General features: G+C 37.9%; 1 protein-coding gene and 1 long non-coding RNA gene across 4 annotated transcripts in view; both read left to right on the top strand.

Annotated features, from left to right (window-relative positions):
• Positions 1 to 24,996, top strand: part of PLCB1 (phospholipase C beta 1) — a 695,548-nt gene that overhangs the window by 295,221 nt on the left and 375,331 nt on the right. The window lies entirely within an intron of this gene.
• Positions 318 to 23,230, top strand: LOC128311154 (uncharacterized). The gene is made up of 2 exons (XR_008289206.1): positions 318 to 18,936; positions 19,166 to 23,230. It is a non-coding gene; the product is annotated as an uncharacterized LOC128311154 (long non-coding RNA).

Consider the following 24,996-nt stretch of genomic DNA (forward strand, 5'->3'; position numbering starts at 1 on the left):
ACTGCTATATTTGTTATGAGCATAATCCCAGAAATGAACTACAATGTCCGTTGCACCAGGGGGTTGGCTATCACAAAGCCTAAGTTTATTGGGAAATATTTCTCTAGCATCAGATCTCTAATTGTATAATGGAAGTTAATAGATTGAAATTTGCTCTTTGGAATTCAATTATTCAATAAAATAAAAGAGAAGCTCCACCACACATTACCATGACTTTGAAGTCTTCAAAATACCTAATGATTTTGCATGAATATTTCAAGATCATCTTTCTAAGCCTTCCTCCCATCCCACTCTTGGAAGTGTCTGCTATTAATTTCCTTTGTGGTCTTAGATGAGTCAGAGGTTGTAGATGAAATGATTATGTTCTCATTCCTTTGAAAATTTCACTCCAAATCTCTTTCCATCTACTCCAACCCTAATATTTAGCTCTAATGAATTAAAGCAGCCACATCGATTTGGGGAAGAGTTTTATTGAATGCAATGAACAAAGTCATCACATTCATTTTTCTTTCAATTTCTCGTCATTCTCTGAAAATAAGGACAGGTAGAAGTATCCATTAGTTGGGACCATTCTTAGGTGGTGTGTTACATGTGAAAACAGTACAATTCTGGACTTAGAGACTTGCATCCAGCTGTCACATCAGAACTCTTCCAATGTACTACTGTTTTTTTTTTCATCTCTGCTGTCTTTAGTCTCTGCTCCTCAGATACCTGCGTGACTTTTCTTCATACTTCAGGCAGAGTACCAGAGTGGTATACCTTTTTTTTCCTTTGCCTAATGGAAAGCAGGATCTTTCTTAATGACTCTGTTTTTAGTAGAGTATCCACCAGAAATTCCACACTTTGTACCAACAACTAACCTAGCTGTAGGATTTTATTTGAGGGAGTCTACCATTCTCCATTCATGGCATATGACCATCTGAATAAAATCGGGCTAAAAATAAGAACTGGTTCCTGGAAGCTAATGCTACCTTGGACAGTTAACAAAAGTCTTGTGAAATGACTGTGGTGTCAGAACAAACACCAACTAGTAGATGTCTTCACACTAGAGTGCATCACCTTGCTGCTAAACTATAGAGGAGGCTTATATCTGATTAAAACATTTGACAAATTTTTATGCAGTGCAAGTAACAGATACGAGTGTGATAATCCAACTGAAAATGGTAACCCCGTTTCTGGCACAGCAGTCTTCCTAGGGTGCTGCTTCCTGCATTAGCCTTCACCTCTAGGCCTTGGGCAGGAATCCCTCTGTCTCTGAGTCCCAGTGTTTCCTTTACAAAGCCAGCATAGTGCCCTGTATGTTCTGATGGAAACTGAACAATAGCATTAGCTCCTGTAGCCACCTCACGGGGCTGTTGTGAGGAACAGAGGTGATAATATATGGAGCATATGTTCACTTTGGAGGTTAACAGAGTTGTATAAATCCTGGCTGTAATTGAGGAAGCCAAGTCAAATTAACTTCTCATCTGTATGGTGGGGCAAGTAGTACCTACTTGGTAGAACTGCCCTGAGAGTTTCCGTTCAACAAATATGAACACTTGCTATATACAAGTTACTATTCTGGGTCCTGGGGATACAACAGAGAACAAAGTCCCTGCCTCCTGGGATTCAGAAAAGAAAACAGGTAATTGACTGCATAATGTATTATCAGGATTGGAGGCAGGAAGAAGAATAACAAAGGATAAAGGGAGAAAGATAGAGAAAGAGAATGAGAGTAGCTATATTGTAAGGGGTGGTCAAGGAAGGCCTCATACCTGCATGAAGTGAAGGGGCAAAACATGCAGAAATCTGAAAGAAGAGCATTTTAGGCAGCAAACCCAGCAAGTGCAAAGGCTCTTTTATAGACTGAATTGTGCCCCCTTCCCAAGTACATGTATTGAAGCCCTTAACCTTCAACGGTACTGTGTTTGGGGATAAGCCTTTAGGGAGGAGATTAATGTTAAATAAGGTCAGAAGAGTGGGACTCTAATCCAATGGATTTATGTCCTTATAAAAAGGCAGATCTCTCTCTCTGCCTCTCTGTCTCTCTCTGTCTCTCTCTCTCTCTCTCTCTCGCACATACACAAAGGAAAGGCCATATGAGGATATAGTGAGGAAACAAACATCTATTTGTTGGGAAAAAAGGTCTCACCAGAAACCAACCCTGATGGCATCTTGATCTTGGACTTCCAGCCTCCGGAACTGTGAGAAAAGAAGATTATTTGTTTAAGCTGCTCAGCCTATGGGATTGAATTATGGCAGCCCAAGCAGACTACTATGGGTTCTGAGGCTGAAATGACCTTGACACAGGGAGGCAGCAAAGAAGTGATGGACGAGAGAGCTGGGAAATCAGGTAGAGAAGAGTCAGAATCCAGGACACCTTCTGCAGGATAAGAAGTCAGGATTTGATACCAAAGGTGATGGATGTCTTTGGAAGATATGCTTTAAGAAGTGAAATGATGTGACATATTTCTAAAAGATCAATCTTGCTGCTATGTTGAAAATTGACTCTAGAGTAGAGATGAGTGGGTCCGGAGGGATGGTGGGAAGTGGTTGGGATCAATTTTGGAGATGGAGCTGACAGAATTTGGTGATGGATTGGAAGTGAAGTGGGCAGAAGTTGGGATGACTCACAGGTCATGGGACTGAGCAGCTGGGTGAATGATGGTGTTTTTTGGAGATTGCTATTCTTCTCGCGTCTGTAACACCATTCTCCAGATCTGGCACAGCTCACTTACCCCTCCTCCATGTGTTTACTCAGATGTCACCTTCGCATCCAGGCTTTCCCTGGCTAGCCTACTTAAAACCACACTGCCTCTTCCATTTCCCTTCACACTGTACTTTTCTCTATAGCACTTATCCCCATTTAGCATATAATATAAATTGCCTACCAGTTTTACTTATTGTCTTCTAGAATGGACAGTTTATGAGATCATGTATTTTTGTCTGTTTTGTTCACTGTTTTTTGGTTCATTGTGCTTAAAATACTGTCTGGCACATAACAGGTGATCAACAAATATTTGTTGCACATATGCATGAATGAATGAATGAATGAATGAATAGGTGAATCAATGGGTGAATCCTGGGGAATGGAACTCAAAAATTCTATCAGGAAGCCTACTAAACAGTCAAGTGGAAACCTCTAGTAGGCTATTGCCTGTATGATTAAATGAGATAAGACATACAATGGCTAATATCTTATGTACCACTTGGTAATGATTATACTATAAGTATTATCGTTCTATTTGTGAGCGCACTACATCTACCTCTTACTACACTTTGGTGGACGTTCTCTAAGACCGTGATTCTTAGTCCTGTGGTTCTGTGGCTCTGCGGGTATGTGGTTGGGGTGAAGGCAGTGAGGGAAGTAGCTGCTACCCAACCGCCTCCTTTCAGAGCTGCTCAGTCACCACTGTCACACAAATGGACACTTATGCAGATTTCCTGCTTCCTTCATAGACTCTCATTTTTGTGCTGAGTATTAATTCCCATCTGTGTTCAAGAACTGTAATCAAGCAGGGGCAGTAATCAGAATGATGTGTACAGCAAAATCAAAGCTTTTTACATCAAAATCAAAGCCACACAGTAAATTATAGGAACATGTGTTAGGGTTTAATCAATGACTCTGATCTCTTATGTGATTGATGCGGAGAGCATCAAAGATTTGGTTTATAAGTGGCCAAGAGGAACATATTATGAATTTGTCTCATGAAACTTAGTATGTTATGACTTATTTGCTAGGTAGTAAGATTTTGATGTGTGTCTTTAGGCACATGAGGGCCAAAAAAAATTTTTAATTAAAAAAAAAGGAGCTCTTGATGCCTTTATGCAGTGGCTTACAGAATGATCTGCCCTCCAAAAAGTTTTTTACAGGTGTGTTGATTCACACATGGGAAAATAGCTAATGTGACTGGAGTAATGGTTTCCTAACTAGACTCACCACATGAATTTCCTACCATCCATCTATCTTCCATCATGCTGCTAGAGTAACATTTCAGGAATCCAAGTTAAATTCTATTACTCCTCTATTTAAAATTTTCCATTGTTGCCCATCACTGGAAGATAAATTTATAGACTTCTAAGTCTGTCATTTAATGCTCTTTGTGATCTTCTTGGCCTCTTTATTCAAATTGATCTCATGCTTACAATCCCAAGTAAATACACGTGTACACCCATGTGCACGTGTGCGCACATGCACGCGCGCGCGCGCGCACACACACACACACACACACACACACACACACACCCTGCCCTCCAGCACACTCATATGCATCTACCACGTGCCATCCTGTGCATAATTCTCAGTGCCTTTCCTCTTTGTGAAATCTTCCTCTCCATCCTCTAACTGGATCAATTTATAAAGTATTTTTTTTTAAATATATGCTCATGGAAATAAATGAAGACCACACAAATGAGAATAAGTAGAGGCTATTTATAGCTTACAAAAGAGTCAGCTACCATCATTTACATTTGGCAGAGACTCAAAGGCAGGCAAAGGAATAGAATTTATAATAAAATGAAGGGAAAATTTCAGGTTTGCTCTGATTGGAGGTTGTTGACATGGGGAAACTGGAATTAAGTTGGAATGGTTATCTGATGTGATTGATTTGAAAAGCATATTTAGCTTTCTCTGTTGGTTCTGAGTTGGAAGGGGGTGGGGGAATCAACTTATGACTATTTGGGGCTGATTGCTGCAGAGGTTATCATTTTGTTTCCTGGTCTGGTTGCTGGAGAGGTTGTGGTTTGGTTTCTGGCTGGTTAGTGCAGGGGTTGTGGTCAGAGTTCTCTTGTCACATATGGTTTGGCCATGGTCCATTTCCATATTCAGTTTCTCATGACCAATCAATATTTGTTGAAGGAGTAAATAAACATTTCGTCTTAGTAAATGTTCATTCCTTCCTCTTCTATTTATGATAAAATTCTAATGTCCCAACTTCTTTATCTTTCAACAAATTATATGTTTCTTTCCCATTGTATGGAAAAGGGAGCTTCCACACAGGTCTCAAAGTGCTGACTTCAAGACAAAGCAGATTTCCTTGCCCAGAGAAATTTCCCAAGCCTTTACCCTGAACACTGTGCTATGACACCATCCTTAGCTGACACAGGAACTTGGGATCGTGTGTTCCTTCATCTTCCACAGTCTATTTCTATTACATATTCAATTTGGCCTGTTTACCTTATACATGCCTGGGATGAAAAACATTTGAGGATTCTTATGTAAGCTCTTCCTTTACAGGTAAGGAAGCTGACTTTCAAAGCTAACTTTTCCCACTTAAAAAACAGTAATAATAACACATCATTCACTCCAGAAAGGAGCTCATGCAGATGAATGTACTAATGAAATAATGTGCCAACGTTGTTTGGTAGCTTGACACTCTACCAAATATTCTAATAACATGGTGTCTACTCTATGAAATGTTTAGATTCTATTTCAATAGAATTAAAAGCCAATGTAGAATAAAATGTGAATTGCTTGTCATGATTTTACACGGACCCATAAGGCTACATTGATCACATTAGACAGCTTAAAAGCTGGTTGTTGAAGAATGTGATTGGTTTGGAAGGAGGAGATGATGGTGGTATTTATTCATATCCATCTTTGTAGAAAGACAATGGGCTACAATATGAACCAAAAAGCATTTATGACAGTTATGTAGCTAAATCATGAAAATCTGTCTACTCATCTCCGAGGGAAAGTTTTGGCTAAGCAAGTTAATTTTGTCTTTATGCATATGCATATGCATAGTGCTTGTATTGGATCTGAATGTGCATCTGCACAGAAATAATCTTTTTTCCTTCAATCATATTGTTTGGAAAGGGATTAATATAGTTCCTAGAGAATCAATATATAAGTTAATTATGTATGTTGAATGCTTAATTACTCTTGTGATTTTTTTTTATAACTTGGTGCCTGAGACCCAGACTAGGGGCAGCAATGTGTTGTTGCTGCCTTCACTGTTGTTACAATAGCCTCTTGAGTTGTATGTATGGACTTTATTTAGGTAATGATGAAGCCTTCACTAGTGTAGGTCTTCAAATATTATTAAAGGATGATAATCAAATATATTTAATATAAAAAAGGCACATGATGTTGTTTAAACCAACATTTTTAATGTGATGGTTGTGACACTCATGAACAAATGTGACCATGTAAATTATCTAGTAGGGTTGTTCCAGCAACCTCACGTGACCTCAGATCATTGAAACCATTGCATGCCATGATCAGTCGTGGAGGCCACAGCATTCTTCATTTCCCCACTGTATTTAAGGTCATTTCACAAATTGCCACCTTGCATGGCACAGCCATCAAGATTTCTAGAAATTATCTGGGAATGATAAATGAGGGCATGTTCCCCAGTAGGTTTCCCCAGAACTAGTGGAAGAAATGTAATCAAGTTATTGTGTAATATCTTCCCCCAAAATTATGAATGTCAATAAGTGAGAGCTGAATGTGTGCTTGTGTTATGCCAATTTTGGCAGCATGTTTAAGCTCTGAAATGGTTTGTAAACTAGTGTTTTGTATTCCTGAACTACTTTGTTTGGTCCCTTTGAATGGAAAAGATTTATTTGTGCAGATCTGAGAACTTGTTGTTCTTCTTTGTTAATTAGAAAATGGTAGAAATGATTCTACCAAACTTAAGATTGGAATTAGGCTGTGACAGAGATATTAACCGCATGAGTTCTGTTTTCTGGTACTTTCATGAATCCTTCTTGGTAATTCATAGCGTTTTTCTAGACTTCTTGGCTACGGTTACATATTGACATCATCCAATATCAATCAAAAGGACTCCAGAACTACTTTCCTGGCATTTGTCTAAGAGCTGGGAAGTCATCCTCTTATACATGGTTTAGAATATCATTTTCAGATATATGAGCAAAGGCTTGCTGATTCTCAGTGAACCTGCCTCAAGTACACCCCACTCAGAGCTTTGTAAACTCCTCTTATAGATTATACTGCCTGTTTAAGTTTCACTGGAAATACTCCCTCTTTCCAAACATTTATCACAACACAAAGTGAATGTATTATGAGCACTAATCACTGTTCAGCATTCTGTGTCCAAAAGAAGTATATACTTTAACATGTAAAGTCCCTCTCTATGTTATGCCTGCCATACAGATCATCCATATTTGATGGTGATTATCTGCATTATTGACCTTATCTTCATTAGTGGCTATATTGACTTAAAAATAGTTATTTTTTTCTGAATATAAAATTCCCTATATTCTGCTAAATGTTCCATAGTGTTGCCTTCACCCACTCACCAGCCCACGTATTTTAGTGATTTTGAGTATTTTGGGAAAGCTCTTGAAGCTTTTCTCTATAGCACGCCATTTAAGATTTCAGTGTGCATATGGATCACTGGGAGCTCTTGTCATTGGTTTGATATACTAGGTCTAGGTTGGTGGCTGAGTCTTCATTTCTAACTAGCTCCCCAGAGATGAAGATGATGCTGAAAGCACACATTGAGTATCAAGGCTCTAGAACAGTGCTCTCTGATAGAACTATCTGCAATGGTGGAAGTGTTTCTTATCTGTCCCATCCAAAGCATTGGCCACTTACTGCATGTGGCTATTGAGCACTTGAAATGTGGCTAGTATAAATGAGGAATTGAAATTAAGTGTCATTGAATATTAATTTATTTAAGTTTAAATAGCTTATTTGACTGTGCCAGAAGAGTTAATATAAGGTCTTTATAGTTTATTGGCTTTCCCCCATTTTCAAGAAGCGTGATTTCAAGGTCGAGGGCTTCTTTGTACTTATCTCTGGACTTCCAGAATTTTTCATAGGGCCAAGAACATTATATATATCTAGTAAGTGGCATTTCTATTAAGAAATCTAGTCTACAGGTATGGGAGAAGATTCACTGAGCTCTCATATAATAGAAATATTTGACTTTAAAACTATAAGACTTGGTAGGTAGGTAATTCTGCCTCCACCAATTACAGGATAATTTCTGACAAGTCATTTACTCTAAGTATCAATTTTGTCATCTCAAATAGCCATCATGATTATGGTAATACCTACCACACAGGGTTGCTGCATCATGCACGTAAAATTTTGCCAAACCATTTTTTTCAAGTGATATCTGCTCTGTGAATGCTAATTTTTGTTGTAATGTTATTGTGTGTTCTTTCCCTCTGAAATATTTATATTTGGGGCAGAAAAATATAGAAAGATACCTTATGTGGACACAATTGTAGTCTAGTTGAGTGGTTAAATAATAACACAAAACCATGTGCAGTTTTGTATCTTTCCTCGTATGGAGAAAACAGTTTTGATGGTCAAGGAGGAGAACTTTAGCAAGTTTCTGTTATTTCACTGCATTGCATTTTATTGTATGTGGAAGTAAACATATTTTTTGTTTGGGATTTTGTATTATTTGATTTAATTCCTTCATAAAAATGTGTCATATATGTTTTGCTGCGTGTGATTGGAACTGAATAATTTGCGCCATCCTGAAAATAACCCATTCTAATTTGCTAAATACCTAATTTTCCCCTTGTTTGCAGTGATAAGACAAATAGAAGACACGTTTTCTTTTTGTTTTTCTTGAGCAGATTTGCTTTGGGGGAGCTTTTTTGCTTTTTTAAAATATCTTCTTTACATATGTATGTATATTAATCACAAGCATTGCCAGCTTCATGGACTTAAGAAAAATCATAATAGCTAACGTTTAGCAAGTATGTATGCAGAGCACTATTCTAAACATGTCACTGGTATAAACTCAGTGGGTTGCCATGGAAACTAAGTAAAGCTTTAATCTCTTTTAATGTTTGCTGATATGTTGAGTTCTGAAAATATTGATAGTCCTCTTTTTACTGGTGATGGCATGGAGCAGCCATCCAGTGACCTTTGTACAATCATGATTTATAAATGGGTTGAACTGGGAACTTCACCAGAATGATTTAAGAATGATTGATTAAGACAAATCAAGGCATTTCTGAAAGAAGACAAATTGATTTTATGTTTCTTGGTTAAAGTGTTTATAGCTTGTAATACAGTTGCCTGCTTTTATGTAATCTTAAACAAACTCCATAGACTTTATTAAATGACTTAAAACATTTTGTTTAAAACTTGATATCGCTGTGAATTCACCTTCTTGTTTGCATTCATCAATGTTTCTTTATAGACATTTTACCTCTTTCTAGATTACATTTAAAAGTAAATCAACCAATATGGATAAATGTAAAAGCCAACGTGATATGTTAACTGTTAACAATTTCTTGAGACTGAATCAAAGCTGTGTTAATTAGGAGTAGTTCCTAGGGCAGGGAAACCGACTAGAGTTTAGACTGATTCTCTTGTCTCCTCTACAGCACGCTGTCTCACTCACCTGCATCCACAGTAAGGTTTGGATGCAAAATACTTGATTTTCCTAATCACCCTGGGCAATAGACCATGTGATCTAAGGCTGGCCAATAAGCAGAAAACAACAAGGGAGAACCTCCTTTCATAAGTAAAAGGCAAAGGAAGAGAAGCCTTTCTGTGTTATTCTAACCTTGAATAAATGAGAATTGGAAGTGTGGTAACCATCCTGTGATCATCGAGACAAAATCCTCAGGATGAAAATATCAGAGCATAAAGACATAAGGAGCCCCAAATCTTAACAGCCATAACAGCCCTACATATCTGCAGACATGTTATGAAGGAAAAAAACAAAAAACAAAACAAAACAAAAACCACCCATTTGTACTGTTAGTCAGGTTTTCTGTTACTTGAGCCAAACATCTATAGCTAAGACTGTCACAATTGAAGAAGAAACCAGAGAATTAGGGTCAATGTAGACATATTTTGTAAAAAAAAAAATGACCATATTAATGTAAAACATAATCAAAAATGTAAAAAAATAAAAAGGTCCTGGACAGCCTTTGAAAACATGATCTCCTTAAAGTAAGAGAGATGTTTCCATGAAATGTAAAGTGAGCCAAATGGAAGTTCTTACAATATCTGAGGATTATGCTTTGAAACTTATCTCATACCAGAATCTTCCTAGCAAGCTTAAATGTGTCCTTGTGCAAAGATTTCACCCCCTTCTGAGTCATCAGATTTAATCTTTGGGCTATGTCTCAGAAACAGGGCAAAAATGTATTCCCTTTAATGAACCTGAGTCTGTCCGTCTCCATAAATTTCCATATTTCATCGTAACTTTTCCCCTCAATCCATGTAACCAGTTGGCCCTGTAAAAGGCACCCAGAGATTTGAAGGCCATTATCTTGAAGCTCTTTAACTTCTCCACTCTCTGATGAACCATTGTAATTCATCCATTTATTTCTTGTGCTCTCTGATTTCTAGGCACCTCGCAATCCTGATGATTTTTTTCAGATCATGCTCATTTGTCTCCTTAAAGTGAGGTTTCCACAAATAGATGCATTGTTACAACAGCAATCTGACCTGGCATAGAGCAGCATACTAGTGTGTGTGTGTGTGCATGTGTGTGTGGTATCTGGTGTGTATGCACGTGCTTTTCATTGTGGATTGAATATATGCTAAAGTGTTTATAATGTTTACAAAAGATACAAAGAATGACAAAATGATTCTGCATATAACTACCACCAGCTTGCCCTACTTTAGAAATCCTCTGTGTACCCCATCCTGATCTCTTCCTTTTCTTCCCCACCAAAGTAACCACTCTTCTGAATTTTGTTCTTATTCTCCCCCACCCTTCTCTTTATAATCATACCACGTAATAACAGCTCTAAAAATATAGTGTTAAATTTTACGTGTTTGAGATTTAGACAAGAATCGATGAATGTAAGTGGAATAATGTTATATACATTCTTGTGAAATTTGATTATTCATTCGATAACATTACTTGAAATTTATTAATGTTGGTTTAATTAGCTACACTCATTCATGCTTCGTTGCTCTATATGTGTCTCAGTTTTTCCAAGTTTAGTGTTTTTCTTTTTTCCCTGTTGAACTAATTTGAACTTACATATTGTAGTCTTTTTTTCTAAGTCTTGGATAGCCCCAGAGATTTTAACATGGATGCTTAATTTTTATTTAATCAAAATCGATAACACTTCTCTTGAATAGTAGAAATATGATAAGCATTTAAGCTTCAGCTATTATTGTGCAGTATTTAATTATATCTTTCTTAACCACACAGAGTAGATATTCTTAATACTTTAAATTTTTAAATTCATTTTTATTGTTAATAATTTAAATTCATTCCTTCTGCCTGTAGTGCATTCTATAGGATTTCCTTTAGTGAGGATCTGTTGTTTAACACTTCCCATGTTTTCTCTGAGTGAAAATGGCCTTCTTTTATAGTGAAAGATTCACCCGGTTTTAGTTCTGGGTTGACAGTTGGTGCTTCTTGGCACACTAGCAACAGTATCCTGCAGTTTGGTGCTCCCAGTTGCTGTTGACAAGTCAGCTCTCAGTTCAATTGTTCTTCCTTTTAAGTTGTTTTCCTCTGGCCGCTTTTGATATTTCCACATTGTCTTTGGTGTTCTGCGGTTTCACTGCAATGTCTTCAGGTATGGATTTCTTTTTCAGTACCCCATGCAGGATTTGTTCGACTTCCTAATCTGGTGACTGAATTAAGCAGTTCTCAAGCATTTCCAAAGGCCAATCCTTCGCTGCCTCTCTCCCATTTCATTTGTCTTAGGCATAGGCCAAGAAGTGAGTTCCCAGTATCTCTATGTTTTAGCTGTAAGGACTTTCTGGACTATTTTCCTAAAGAATCATACAGTTTTGCCTTCCTACCAGCAGCATATGACAATTCCAATTTCTCCAAATCCCTGTCAACATTTGTCATTATTTGTCTTTTTGTTTATAGCCATTACAGTGGGTGTGAAGTGGTATCTCCTTGTGGCTTGGATTAGCATTTACCTAATCTTAGTGATGTTAAGCATCTTTCCATGTGCTTATTGGCCATTTGTATATCTCCCCTAGAGAAACGTTTATTCAGATCCTTTATTCATTTATTAAACTCAGTTATTTGTGTTTTTATAATTGAGTTGTAAAAATTGAGTCACATTTTTGTAGGTTTGTTTTATTAACCCTTTCCTATTGGTTAAAGTGAGTAATTACTGAAATGGCCACAATGAGATAAAAAAGGAAGGCTTGAAGGAATAGGAATGAAATAGTATGGAATATTTACAAATATGATAACCAAGTTTCACTGAGTATAATAGGTTAAAGTTTGGTTTACTAGTGTAGGGGAGGAAAAAGTGTTTTTCTACCCTCTTAGGGCTTCCTGCCAGACCTGAAAATTTGGGTGACAGAGACAGATTAACAGGAGAAAAACATACACATTTATTTAATGTAAGTTTTATATGACACAAGCCTTCATAAGAAAATGAACGCTCAAAGAAACAGTTAAGCCTGAGTATTTTTATGCTTAATTTGTTGATGAGTGGATAGTTGGAGAAATATAAGAAGTCAAGGAGTACCTGGTAAATGTAATAAATGGGGAAAATTGGCAAGTCCTGTTTTTTGCAGTTCCTTTGAGCATCCCTTTGTCTTCAGACATAAGGATGTTCCTTTCCTTCAAGTATAGGGAGGACATTTCTTCCATGAGAGTTTTATGACCTGCTTCAGGGGAGATGAACAAGGGGAAGGTCAGAATGACCTTTCTGTTTCTTGTTTTCTCAAACTCCTTCAGTTGAATATGTTCAATGCCAAGGTGTAATACTTTAGGGTAGGGTGTCCTGAACCCCATCATTAGTTAAGAAGATATCAATCATATGCAACCTACGTATTGGTTTTCATATAGCAATTAATTCATATCTTTTGGGCCATACTTAATATCAACATTTCCCAAACTGTTCCATTGAATATTAATAGGTGATATACCAAAAGACTTTCTGTATGACTTAACAAGTCTGGGAAACTTTACACTCAACAAATGGAATGCAGTGTCTTAACTAAAGGGCTTCCTTGAGCCCTTAATAGGTAAATGAACATTGTAAGTGTTCCAGAGGGGGGCCAGGCATGAATATGAAACCCTATTTCTTTCCCCAATACTCTTGAGAATCGTGTTCTACAGAGCACACTTGGGAAGCATTGCTTTAAAAACATTAATTTCCCTAAAAGAAAGAGCATTGCCATAGAGAGCTCTCTAGTGGCAGTAGGACAGAGATGGAGGGCTGATGGAGAAGCAGCAATTAATAAGTTGCCTGTTACATAGTCAGAAATAACATTGGAAGGAGCCTGACATTTTACCAAATGAAAATTAATATTAATTAAACAAAAACAGGGAAAAACCTGTGAAGATTTGAGACAGTTTGTGATTCCTCTCAGCTAGCTGATGTGCTTATTTTTCACTAGAGCCCCTAATGACCCCCTTCCTTGGTGAATTGGATTTTGCTACCTTGCTTTATTATGTTATTTCAAAGAGCTCTAAATTTAACACAGGCCCCTCTTGAAGGTGCGAGTTTGGAAAGCCTGCATTTATAGGCTGTGTTCCAGCTGGTTTCTCCATCTCTGTTAAATTAGAACAAGAACTTCTTCAATGCAGCCATTTTAATTCTGGGGAATCTTCTCATTTACGTAGTATTTTGGTAAATGTGATGTTTTCTGATAAATTTCTAGGGAATGGAGCTATTTGTGGAAATAAGAATTGAGACTTTAGTTGTTCTTGGCTCTCTTACTGCCCTCTCCAGAACCGCAGAAAATAGCTTTTGTCAGTTCCCATTGCTTCAGGTTGAGGATAGACATGTTCATAATAAATGCAAAACTGATCATTTAAACACTTGTTCCCTAAGGATATGAACAAGGTGTTCGTTACAAAATTTAGCTCTTATTTTTTGCTTTATTTTGGTAAAGTAGTTGAACTTTTATTTCAAGGGAAAATTAACAGTAGATAACTTGATTGTGAAGATATTACTATTTGCAAATCTTTGTGGAATTTATTTGCGGCCAAATTAAATCACTACATATAACTCAAAAGAACTTTCTTTCTTTGTTATTTTATTTCATTTTACTTATTTTATTTATGTATTTCATTATTCATTTTATTTACTTATTTATTGTTTTGGACCATGGCACCAGTGAATGTGATTACTTAGTTTGATTGTTAAAATGAGTCAGATGATGATGCATAAGCCTACCCCTGGTATAACAGTTAAAGTGATGTGATAAAACCAGTCAAACTGATGTAATAACACTTAGTCTGAACCCCAGATATACCTTTACCTCAAAAATGATTCTCTCTGGGGCACCTGAGTGGCTCAGTCAGGTATCCAACTTCAGTTCAGCTCATGATCTCTAAGTTTGTGAGTTCAAGCCCCTCATCAGGCTCTGTGCTGACAGCTCAGAGCCTGGAGCCCGCTTCAGATTCTATGTCTCCCTCTCTTTCTGTCCCCTCCCACACATACTCTCTCTCTCTCTCTCTCTCTCTCTCTCTCTCAAAATTAAATAAACATTTAAAAAAAATTTAAAAATGTCTCTCTCTGGAACATAAAATTCCCTTTATCCTTGAGATCTTATAGTGATCACTCAAATATTTTGGATAATTGAAGAATGATGGATCAAAGTTCTAGATTATAAAGACATGATGTAAGGGGTGCCTGGGTGGCTCAGTTGATTGAGCGTCCGACTTCGGGTAGGTCATGATCTCACAGTCTGTAAGTTTGAGCCCCCTGTCGGCCTCTGTGCTCACAGTTCAGAGCCTGGAGCCTACTTTGGATTCTGTGTGTGTGTGTCTCTCTCTCTGCCCCTCCTCCTGCTGGTACTCTGTCTCTCTCTGTCTCAAAAATAAATAGATGTTAAGCAAATTATTTTAATAAATAAAGATATGATGTAAGAGAGGGTCCAGGATGAAGCCATCATCCTCCCTGGTGCTAGAAGCTGTAAACGGTAAGCTCCCAAATCTCAGTACCTTAACACTATCGAGGTTTGTTTTGTTGTTTATAAAATGCTCCTTATGGCGGACTGTTCTTCAAGTCATGATTCACATCCTAGAATCCTTCCACTTTGTAGGCCCATCATCTTAAAATAATTCCTTCTAGTTTACCCGACTAGGCTGCAGCAAGCCAACAGGGAAAGAGCGTGGAGGTTCACCAGTGGAAGGTTTTCATAAATATACACTTTAGCTCTTACTCCGCTGGTGAGAAGTCAGTCACATAACCACATCTTACCTCTGGGACATGGAGTCCAACCACACGCCTAAAAAAGGCAACGAGTTTTTTGAATATGCAACTATCTCTGTTACAACTGTCTCCAGATAGTTGCCTTTTTATACTTATGATGTTGAAATTAACTTGAGTGAGGGAATAGAGTTGGTTATCTCCAAAGGAAACAAAATGGCATATGCACATTAATTATGCATTTAAATCCCAGACTAATAATTAATGTATCCACATTTTAAGTAATTTCCTTAATAACTTCACTTCAAATTAGTTCAAAGATATTTTGGGCATTCCTGGAAGGGAAATTTTATTGAGCCAAAGATCTGTTCTTCATTTACAAAACAAATAATCTGTTCTTATTTATATCTCCTTACAATGTGTGACTGAGTAAGCATCACACATAGCTAGGAAATAGATTTTGACAGCCCAGCCTTGTTAGTTATCATTTCAACAGGTACCATTAGCACAAAGATCAAGCTGCCTGCCATAGCTCTAGCATGCTAATGGGAAGTAAATACCATCCACGCATCTCAGCTTCCCTTTGAAATAGAAAATGACATCATGTAATTGGTTTTGTCTGAACTGCTCAGTGGGTGAAAATATGATTCAGATGAGTTAAAGGCATGATGTCATTATTCTCCAAAAAGAGGCTGGACACTCAGCAGCCTGATTCTTTGAGCCAGCAGCAGTACATAAACCTGGTGTAGAACTTTAATCTCATTTGCACATGTCGTGACTTTCTTCTCAAATGGAAACATGGCGGGTTATTTTTAAAAACAAGTAATGATCTTGTGCTCCAGAGCACCACTGATGCCTCTAGGAGAACTTGTGAATTAAAGGTTCTGCTGTGGTCTTGATTCCCATCGGTCTCTCCGGGACTGCACTATAGATGAGGCAGGGCTATCATTACTGCCTTCACTCATTCTCAATCCCAAGGGCCAAAGAGGTGGTCTTTAGTTGACCACTTAGAGATGGTCTTTTAGTTATTTATTTTTTAAATACTGAGTACCTGCTGTGTGCCCGGTGGTGACTTAGGTGCTGGAGTTATAGCCATGAATGAAATAAAATTCCTCTTCTCATAGATAATAAGCAAATAAAGATATAATCTAATGCCAGGTAGAGTTAAATGCCATGTAGAAAGGCAAAGCTGGGTGGAGTGCTAGAGAAGGATGGGGTAGTGGCATGTCATGGAAAAGGTGGTCTGAGAATGTGACATTTAAGCAGAGACCTTAGGAAATGAGAGAGAAGATCGTGTGGAAATTTGCAGGAAGAAGATTACAATTGGTGGGAACAGCAAGGGCAAAGGCCCTTGGTGAGGAGCATGCTTGACAAATTTATAGACCAGCAAAAGTGACTGAGAGGGAGAGTGTAGGGGATGGGCAGGGCATTGTGGGGATGGAAGGAACCATACTTGCACAGCACTGCTGTTGGCCATCTTATGGGACTGCCCATAGAACCATCAAGCCTCCCTATTCGAAGCTTCTCTTTCATGTGGAGCACCAGACAAATGATGCTTCATAGTCACTGGGCTCCGCATTTGGGCTGGGGACTGAAACTTGCCATTTCTGGGCCTTTGGCGATCAGTGAAGGTTGGGAGGTCCCAGGTTCAGGCAACGAGGAGGTGGCTTGTCCAGAAAAAACTTGAAGCACCATCTATAAGTGTGACCAGGGGCACCTGGGTGGCTCAGTCAGTTGGGTGTCGGACTTCGGCTCAGGTCATGATCTCACAGTTCGTGAGTTTGAGCCCTGCATCGGGCTTTTTGCTGACAGCTCAGAGCCTGGAGCCTGCTTCGGATTCTGTGTCTCCATCTCTCTCTGCTCCCCTGCTTGTACTCTGTCTTGCAAAAATAATAAATAAACATTAAAAATTAAAAAAAAATAAGTATGGCCAAAATTGCTCTACTTTTTATCATATACGATAATATTATTATCATAATACTTAAATAATTCCAGTGATAAAATACTATTCTCCCCAGGGCCAGACCACCTTCATCTCCCCTTGGTACACCACTGCTTTGGTGCACACACGTAGTGAGTAAAACAAATGCCTATAGATATCTAGTAACTATATATAGTTAATTAAAAAGACTATATATATATAGTCTATATAGAAGATTATATATATATATATATATGCACATATATATATCACTCTACAGTATATACAGAAGAGTATACGTATGATACACATATATACACACATATACATACATTATATATTCTTCAGTATATTTAACAAGGATAAATCATTAAGTATATGCATTTTAAATGGGATGATATACTTGGAATCAAAAGATCCTACATGGAAAATGTTAAATCATTAAGACAGAGGCACAAATATTTATGCAGTAGCTATAATGTGCCAAATAGGGCTTTTTCCATGCATTTTGTTCATTTGTTCAAAAACCATGTTGTGGGACTTACCTGTGCTAGTGAAGATATAAAGAAGAGCAAGAGAGATGTACTTGCAACAAACCACACAGTGTGGTATGACTGTTCCAGTCTTACAAGCAAGAAAGCTGAGTCATGGAGGAGCTCAATTGAGTTCAATCCACACAGCTGGGAATAAAGATCTGGAACAGAAATGCAGCTTCTTCTCAATCTTGTCTCTTGTTTGAAAAAACAAAAACAAAGTCCAGATACTTGCACAGTTTCTAATTTTCTGAGAATACTGGCATACATAAAGTATTTCCATCCATATGGAATGATATAGGTAGGTGTACAGCATCTAAGAAAATATAATTAACATCTTATTCAACAGCAAAGTTTGCTTGCAGTATATACAAAATTAAGAGGATAATTGAATGTAAGGTAGAATCTGGTAACACAAAATTAAGTAGCACTGGGATGACTGGTAGAGTATATATGGTTTTTTTCTTTAAGAATAAGTCTCCCACCTGTGGTACACTATGTGAATAATTCCATGACTTAGCATCATGCATATGGCTACTTCTCCATACTTCTCAAGGGACAATGTCATTTACCACGGCTTCTCAAATGTTAAGATGCATACGAATCTCTTGGGGGTCTTAATAAACTACAGGTTCTGATTCAAAGGTCTGAGGTGGGGCCTAAGATTCTGCATTTCTAACAAGATCCCAGGGGATACATATGGTGCTGGTCTGTGGGCACACTTCGACTTTAAGGCAGTTACAGTCATTTCTGACACGGGTCAAAAGCTGTATCTTGGGCCTCATCCCTATTATTGGTTACTTTTGTAACAAGAGTGTTTGCTGAGCAGACATTCCTAGTGGAGCAGCTTATAGGATTTAAGGAAGGTATAAAGTCATGGTAGAAGGGACAAAAGGGAAGAAATAAACATGTTATAATGAATTCTGCACCTCTTTCCTAAAGAAACCACAAGCAAATCATTTACTCCTTGTTTAGAAGGGTCAACCTGATTCAGGTCTTCAACCTGAAGACCCAGGCCCTCATACAGCAAAGCCATTGACCACCTTGAAAAATTACTATTTTGCTCTTTGGTGTAACCTCAGTTTTATCTTGCTGAAACAAAACAAAAAGAATCCAATAGTGCATTCCTTTGTATTATTTATTCTGGCTGGATACTAATGTTAATTTTCTTAAATGCTTTGGCCACTATATTAAAATTGTCCATTTCATCAAATGGCTTAGTGTGAATCTTTTGAAGATGTACAAGAGAATTTCTTCATTAGAGCATTGCTTCTGAAGTTTTAATGAGCACACAAATCACCTTAGAATCTTATTAAAAATATAAATTTTGATTCAGTGGAACTGGGGTGTGGACTGAAAATTGGCATTTCTTAAAAGCTCCTAGGTAAGTCTGATATAACAGATCCTTGGGGGACTCTGAGTACAGAGGCCTTGGACCATTTGATCCTACTTTGCATTAAGAAGGTATTCTGTGGGGCGCCTGGGTGGCGCAGTCGGTTGAGCGTCCGACTTCAGCCAGGTCATGATCTTGCGGTCCGTGAGTTCGAGCCCCGCGTCAGGCTCTGGGCTGATGGCTCAGAGCCTGGAGCCTGTTTCTGATTCTGTGTCTCCCTCTCTCTCTGCCCCTCCCCCGTTCATGCTCTGTCTCTCTCTGTCCCAAAAAATAAAAATAAACGTTGAAAAAAAAAAGAAGGTATTCTGTGTGTGAGTGTGTGTGTGTGTGTGTGTGTGTGTGTGTGTGTGTGATATTCAAGTAGTGAGGAAATTATATATTAACAAATAGCTGAAATGATGAAAACCAGGCATCTGCCTCAACACATAGGCTAGTGATCAAAGATTCCACAATCACATTTCCTTACCATTAAGGACTTCTCAACACTAGATGTATAAAAAAGGATTTTTGTCAGTAAGATGATGATCCCTTTCAGTTTTTCTGAAATCAGGCTGTTTTCTAGATCACTCAGCAGAATGTAAGAGCAGAAAGGGTCAGGGCCCACCCAAGACCAACTAAATCCCAGCCTCTGGGCATGGATCTAATGAGCAATCTCTAGACCACCAGCATCAGCAGCACCTGCTGGTCTAGAGATTAGATGTCTAAGCTTATTAGACATCTCATGTCCCATCCAGATCTACTGAATCTAAGTCTACAGTTTATAAAGATCCCCAAGCATTCCAATGCACATTCAAATTTCAAAAGACACTGTTAAGTAGGAGGCAAACCTAGATAGTTGCCATAGCAACTTAATTGTATTAAACACCTCTCTTCCACTCTAGTAGTTTGGGCCTTTGACTGGTATTAGAACCAAAAGAAGACAGACATATCAAGCCCATGCAAAGCCTGGTATGTTGACTGGCTCTAATGTATCTGGGAAGGTGTAAAATAACAGGGAGAAGACACAGGAAAAAAATCCAGTTCTAGGTCCCTAGTGCTTCATACCAGCAGTTTCTTTGGTTCCTCTTTATTATGCCTTGCCTTTTTTCCAGAAACTTTTACCACTTGCTTCCAGCTTTAAGTCTACTGAGTAGACATTTACCTGAAGGAACTGAATCAAGAATTCCAGTCTGGACTTGCTGGACCATAGTGACAGTAGTGCTTACTTTGCAGTGATGCATTCCTATCACTGCTCTAAAACTCAAGGGAAGGGGCAAGCAATCAAGCATTTATGGACGATTCCTTTGTGCCTAGCATTATGCTAAAGGTAATGGTGACACATATAAAGGGTTAGTTGCTAGAAACTTGTGGAAGGTGCATGCATTTACTTTACAAATAATACACAAATACATTATCAAGTTCTGAAGTAGTGAAAAAGCATAAAGTAAAGGCTTAACAGTGGGGCATAGATAGTCTGAGCAAATAATAATAACAATAATAATAATAATAACAATAATAATAATAATTAGAGATGGAAGATGTCAGTTTGAGGCTTCAGAGAGCCAATGGAACTTGAGTTGAGCAGATGTAAGATATGAGACATTCTGTTGAGAGGCCACAGGTTGAACAAAGGCAAAAAAAAATAAATAAATGGCACAAAGATGACAATGAACAAATAATATGAGATCTTGCTCTTAAACATGTAATGCTATTTTATAGCTTACATTTTTAATTTTGGCCATAGAATTTTACATATGTTGGGAAAATTGTAGCAGTTTTTCAAATTCTTATTAAGGAAGGTAGTTCTGAAAATAAATGTATCTTAAATAGTTGTAATTTTCATTATTGTTTCTTCAAGGGTATGGATTATGGTGTTTCCTGGTAATTTTGCTGAGTTCAAAATGTGAAGCATAAAGGTTTTATGAAATATTAATTCTGGAAAAAAATGTCTTCCTGCTAGCAATGATCCAAAAATTGTAAAATGTTAATTTGAGCAAGTTCTTACCATAAATTAAAAATGCTCAAATTTGCTTGGATGTTATGTACTGATGTTTCATGAACTTCATCTTATTACACTTGTAAAATCTTCACTATAAAACTATAGAGCTAATTTTGCAGTCTAGCAGTCATGCCTAATTCTTTAAATGTTTTTTGGAATTTCTGTTGTCATTAACTCTTCAATGTGGGAAACAGGATTTATAACTTCTATCTAAACAAGTATTCTCTATTTTGGGGTAATAATAATAATGTGTTAACAAGTGCATATATTCAAACCAGTGTAGAATGATATGTCCAATAAATTCACATATTTGTTTAATATCTTTAGTTTTTATTATCAACTCCACTTGCTTATTTAACTTATCTACTTTAGGATGCTAATTGACAAGATATTACATCATTATAGAATAGATATACGTCATCAAATTTTACATTTGTATATGAACATTCTTTATGATTTTTAGAAAATTTAGATATTTAGATTATAGATAAATGTATTCTCAGTAATAAGACAGCAGCAAAATGTATCATAGAAGATACAATATTTCTAAAACTCTGAAGAATTTGTAAAACACTAGCTTACATGAAGTAATTTCCATGTTATATAAGTTTAAATATTGTAAAATCTACAGCTATTAACTGACACTGGAAAGTTCTAGGAGGAAATGGTTGGGTGCTGTATCTCGGTTTCCACTAATATGAAACATTATAGATATACAAATCTTACTAGACTATAGATTCTTTTACAACACAGCCAGGTATTACACACTTTCTTATCCCTAGCACCTATATAGATAGTGTTAATGTGTTCACAATTCTTTTATTCCCCATCTCTGCTACGGCTGAATGTGGGTGGAGTAAACAATAGTAGACCCAATAATAGTACAGGTCCCGCAGATACCAGTCCATAGGCACAAAGCACCTTGCCTGCTGTCATGTCTCAGTTCTGGGGTTTCTGGGGACAAGTGTCCCATGAGCTGAGCTCTAGCATATGATGGTGGTGGTGAACTATCTAGATACTGGTTTCTAGAGGTTTTCTGAGTAGTGGGTTTTCGGAGTAGCCATGGATAGAGGAGAAATTGGGTAGACCAGCAGCCTTCCCTATCTCTAGAGCCTCTAGGTAGTAATTCAAGGAAGCTCAGAAATACAAAGAGGCAACATTAGGACATGGCTTATGAAGCCAGTAGATTCAAGCACTACCAAAAGATTCTATAAGCATGACTTGGTGCATGAGTGTGTTGTGAGCCAAGGTCCTGTCCTGTGTCCAAGCTGGGCAGAGGATAAAATCAAGAGTGCGATTAAACCCATATCCAGCAGTAGAAAGTGAACAGGAAAACATCAACACAAGGTTGGTTGACAAGTACTACTTCAAGGAATGTAAAGGGTAGGAAATAAACTTGAAGCATGGGGAAAACGTCAGTCCTGAAACTGCTCAGGGGAACAGTTGTTCCAAAGTAGAGTAACAAGAAAGGGATATTTATCCTTGAATAGGTGCTCTTGGATCTGCCTGCAATTTTTAGGTAGTTTTGGTGTGGACGGAGTATAGCCTTTGGGTGTGACCTGTGTCCATTTATCTTTCATTTATAGATGATTATTTGTGTGTTATTTGTCCTGCACTTATAAGGTAGGGCATAAGGAAGCCTATTTACTACTAGTCCATGGTTACATTTAGTTTAACCGAACTAAATGTTTAATAAACATTTCATATTTGTTCTTCCTTCACTGTATGCCTAATTTAGTACATTTAGTTAATTTTCTCAAAACTAATCAGAAACTAGCTCATTTATATTAGCCCTTAATTACCATTTTGGAGAGAACTATTTTTATATACAAGTTGGTTTTTCCCCACTAAAATGCGTGTGCCTTCTCTATTCTTCTCTATCCCTCACCTTGACAATAACACACTGAGTGTCATTTAGTAGACACTTAAACAAATAAATAATTTCAATTGGTTCTTTGATCCTAAGTTCATAGATAATGAAAGCCACTGAAAGTCGATGCTTTCTGTGAATAATGATTTTTTTCCTGTGAATAATTTTTCTGTGAATAATGATTTTACAGAGTTGGAGTTGGCATCTACTTAAGTATTTCTTCCTCTTTGTGAAAGAAGAAATATTAAATATTGGGAAAACTTGCAGGCTTAGAATTAAAAAAACACAATAGTGATATGAGTATTCATGAACATCCATAGCTTAAAAAAGTATTTTAGTGTGTCACTTATTCATAGCTTAATAAAATCTGTGTTTCTCTTTTCTTTTTTCTTTTTTTTTTCACTTTATTTATTTGAGAGAGAGAGAGAGAGAGAGAGAGAGAGAGAGAGAGAGAGAGAGGGAGGGAAAGAGAGCATGCAAGTTAGGGAGAGGCACCAAGGTGGGGAGAGAGAGAGAATCCTAAGCAGACTCTGTACTTGGCATGGAGCCTGATTATAGGCTCGATCCCACGACCCTGGGATCATGATCTGAGCAGAAACCAAGGGTCAGATGCTCAACCAACTGACCCACCTAAGCGCCCCTTTTCTTTCCTTTTCTTTTCTTTCCTTTTCAGTTTGTCTTTTTTTTTTTTTTTTGAGAGAGAGAGAGAGCATACTTGCTGGGAACAGGGGTGGTGGCGGTGGGGGGAGACAATGAGGGAGACAGAGAGAGAGAGACAGAGAGAGAATCCCAAGCAGTCTCCACACTCAGCATGGACCCCAATGTGAGGCTCCATCCACAAAGCTGAGATCATGACCTGAGCTAAAATCAAGAGTTAACTGACTGAGCCACCCAGGCACTCTAATATCTGTGTTTTTCTATAACTCAATTTATTTTGTGCTTGAAGGACCTTATTTTAAATCTGTATTCTACAAGCCCACGAGGAAATTTGTGTGTTTTGTCTGGCTTCCCAAGGTGGCATACCCATTAAGCTATAGCATTAAATTAAAAAAAATCTCAAAAAACATATTTGCATAACATGCTATAATAACCACTTTATTGAAAGTAAAGAACAGTACTTTTAAAATTATTTTAGTGTCCAGTCAACCCCATACATTCTCTAGTATAGGAAAATGTGTTCTATTTTTGAAAATGCTACTTATATTTCTCATTTTCATTCAGAAAAATAAAAAACAATTTAATTACAAAGGACTCGATTTTATATATTTGGAAAATATATATAAATGTGGATTGCTAGGGGCGCTTGGGTGGCTCAGTTGGTTGAGCATCTGACTTCGGCTCAGGTCATGATCTTGTGGTTTGTGAGTTTGAGCCCCGAATATCAAAGTGCCAGATATTTTATAAATGTTTTTATTATATCAGAAAAATTCTTATTGGGGTGCCTGGGTGGCTCAGTCAATTAAGCATCCGACTTCAGCCCAGGTCATGATCTCACAGTTTGTGAGTTCTAGCCCCGCGTCAGACTCTGTGCTGACAGCTCAGAGCCTGGAGCCTGCTTCGGATTCTGTGTCTCCCTCTCTCTCTGCCCCTCTCCCACTCATGCTCGCTCGCGCTCGCTCTCTCTCTCAAAAATAAATAAACATTAAAAAAATAAAAAATAAATAAATATGGAATGCTTGCCAATAGGGACAGTGTGTAATAAAGTGGGTTTTGAAAACTGACGCTCAAAACATAATCAGAAAGTCACAGAGTGTGTAATGGCAAAGGGATGTTTGGCAGGTATAAATAGGGCAGGCAGTTCTTTCTTTTTCACCACTTTTTTTTCTTAATTTTTTTCAACGTTTTTCATTTATTTTTGGGACAGAGAGAGACAGAGCATGAACGGGGGAGGGGCAGAGAGAGACGGAGACACAGAATCGGAAACAGGCTCCAGGCTCCGAGCCATCAGCCCAGAGCCTGACGCGGGCTCGAACTCACGGAGCGCGAGATCGTGACCTGGCTGAAGTCGGACGCTTAACGGACTGCGCCACCCAGGCGCCCCACACCACTTTTTTTTTTTTAACGTTTATTCATTTTTGAGAGTCAGAGAGAACAGAGCATGAGCTGGATAGGGGCAGAGAGAGAGGGAGACAGAATCCAAAGCAGGCTCCAGGCTCTGATCTTCCAGTACAGAACCTGATGCGGGGCTCGAACTCACTGACCACAAGATCATGACCTGAGCCGAAGTCAGATGCTTAACCGACGGAGCCACCCAGGCGCCCCGTTTTCACCACTTTTCTAAAG

Source organism: Acinonyx jubatus, chromosome A3, assembly GCF_027475565.1.
Source record: "Acinonyx jubatus isolate Ajub_Pintada_27869175 chromosome A3, VMU_Ajub_asm_v1.0, whole genome shotgun sequence".
NCBI classification, from domain to species: Eukaryota; Metazoa; Chordata; class Mammalia; order Carnivora; family Felidae; genus Acinonyx; species Acinonyx jubatus.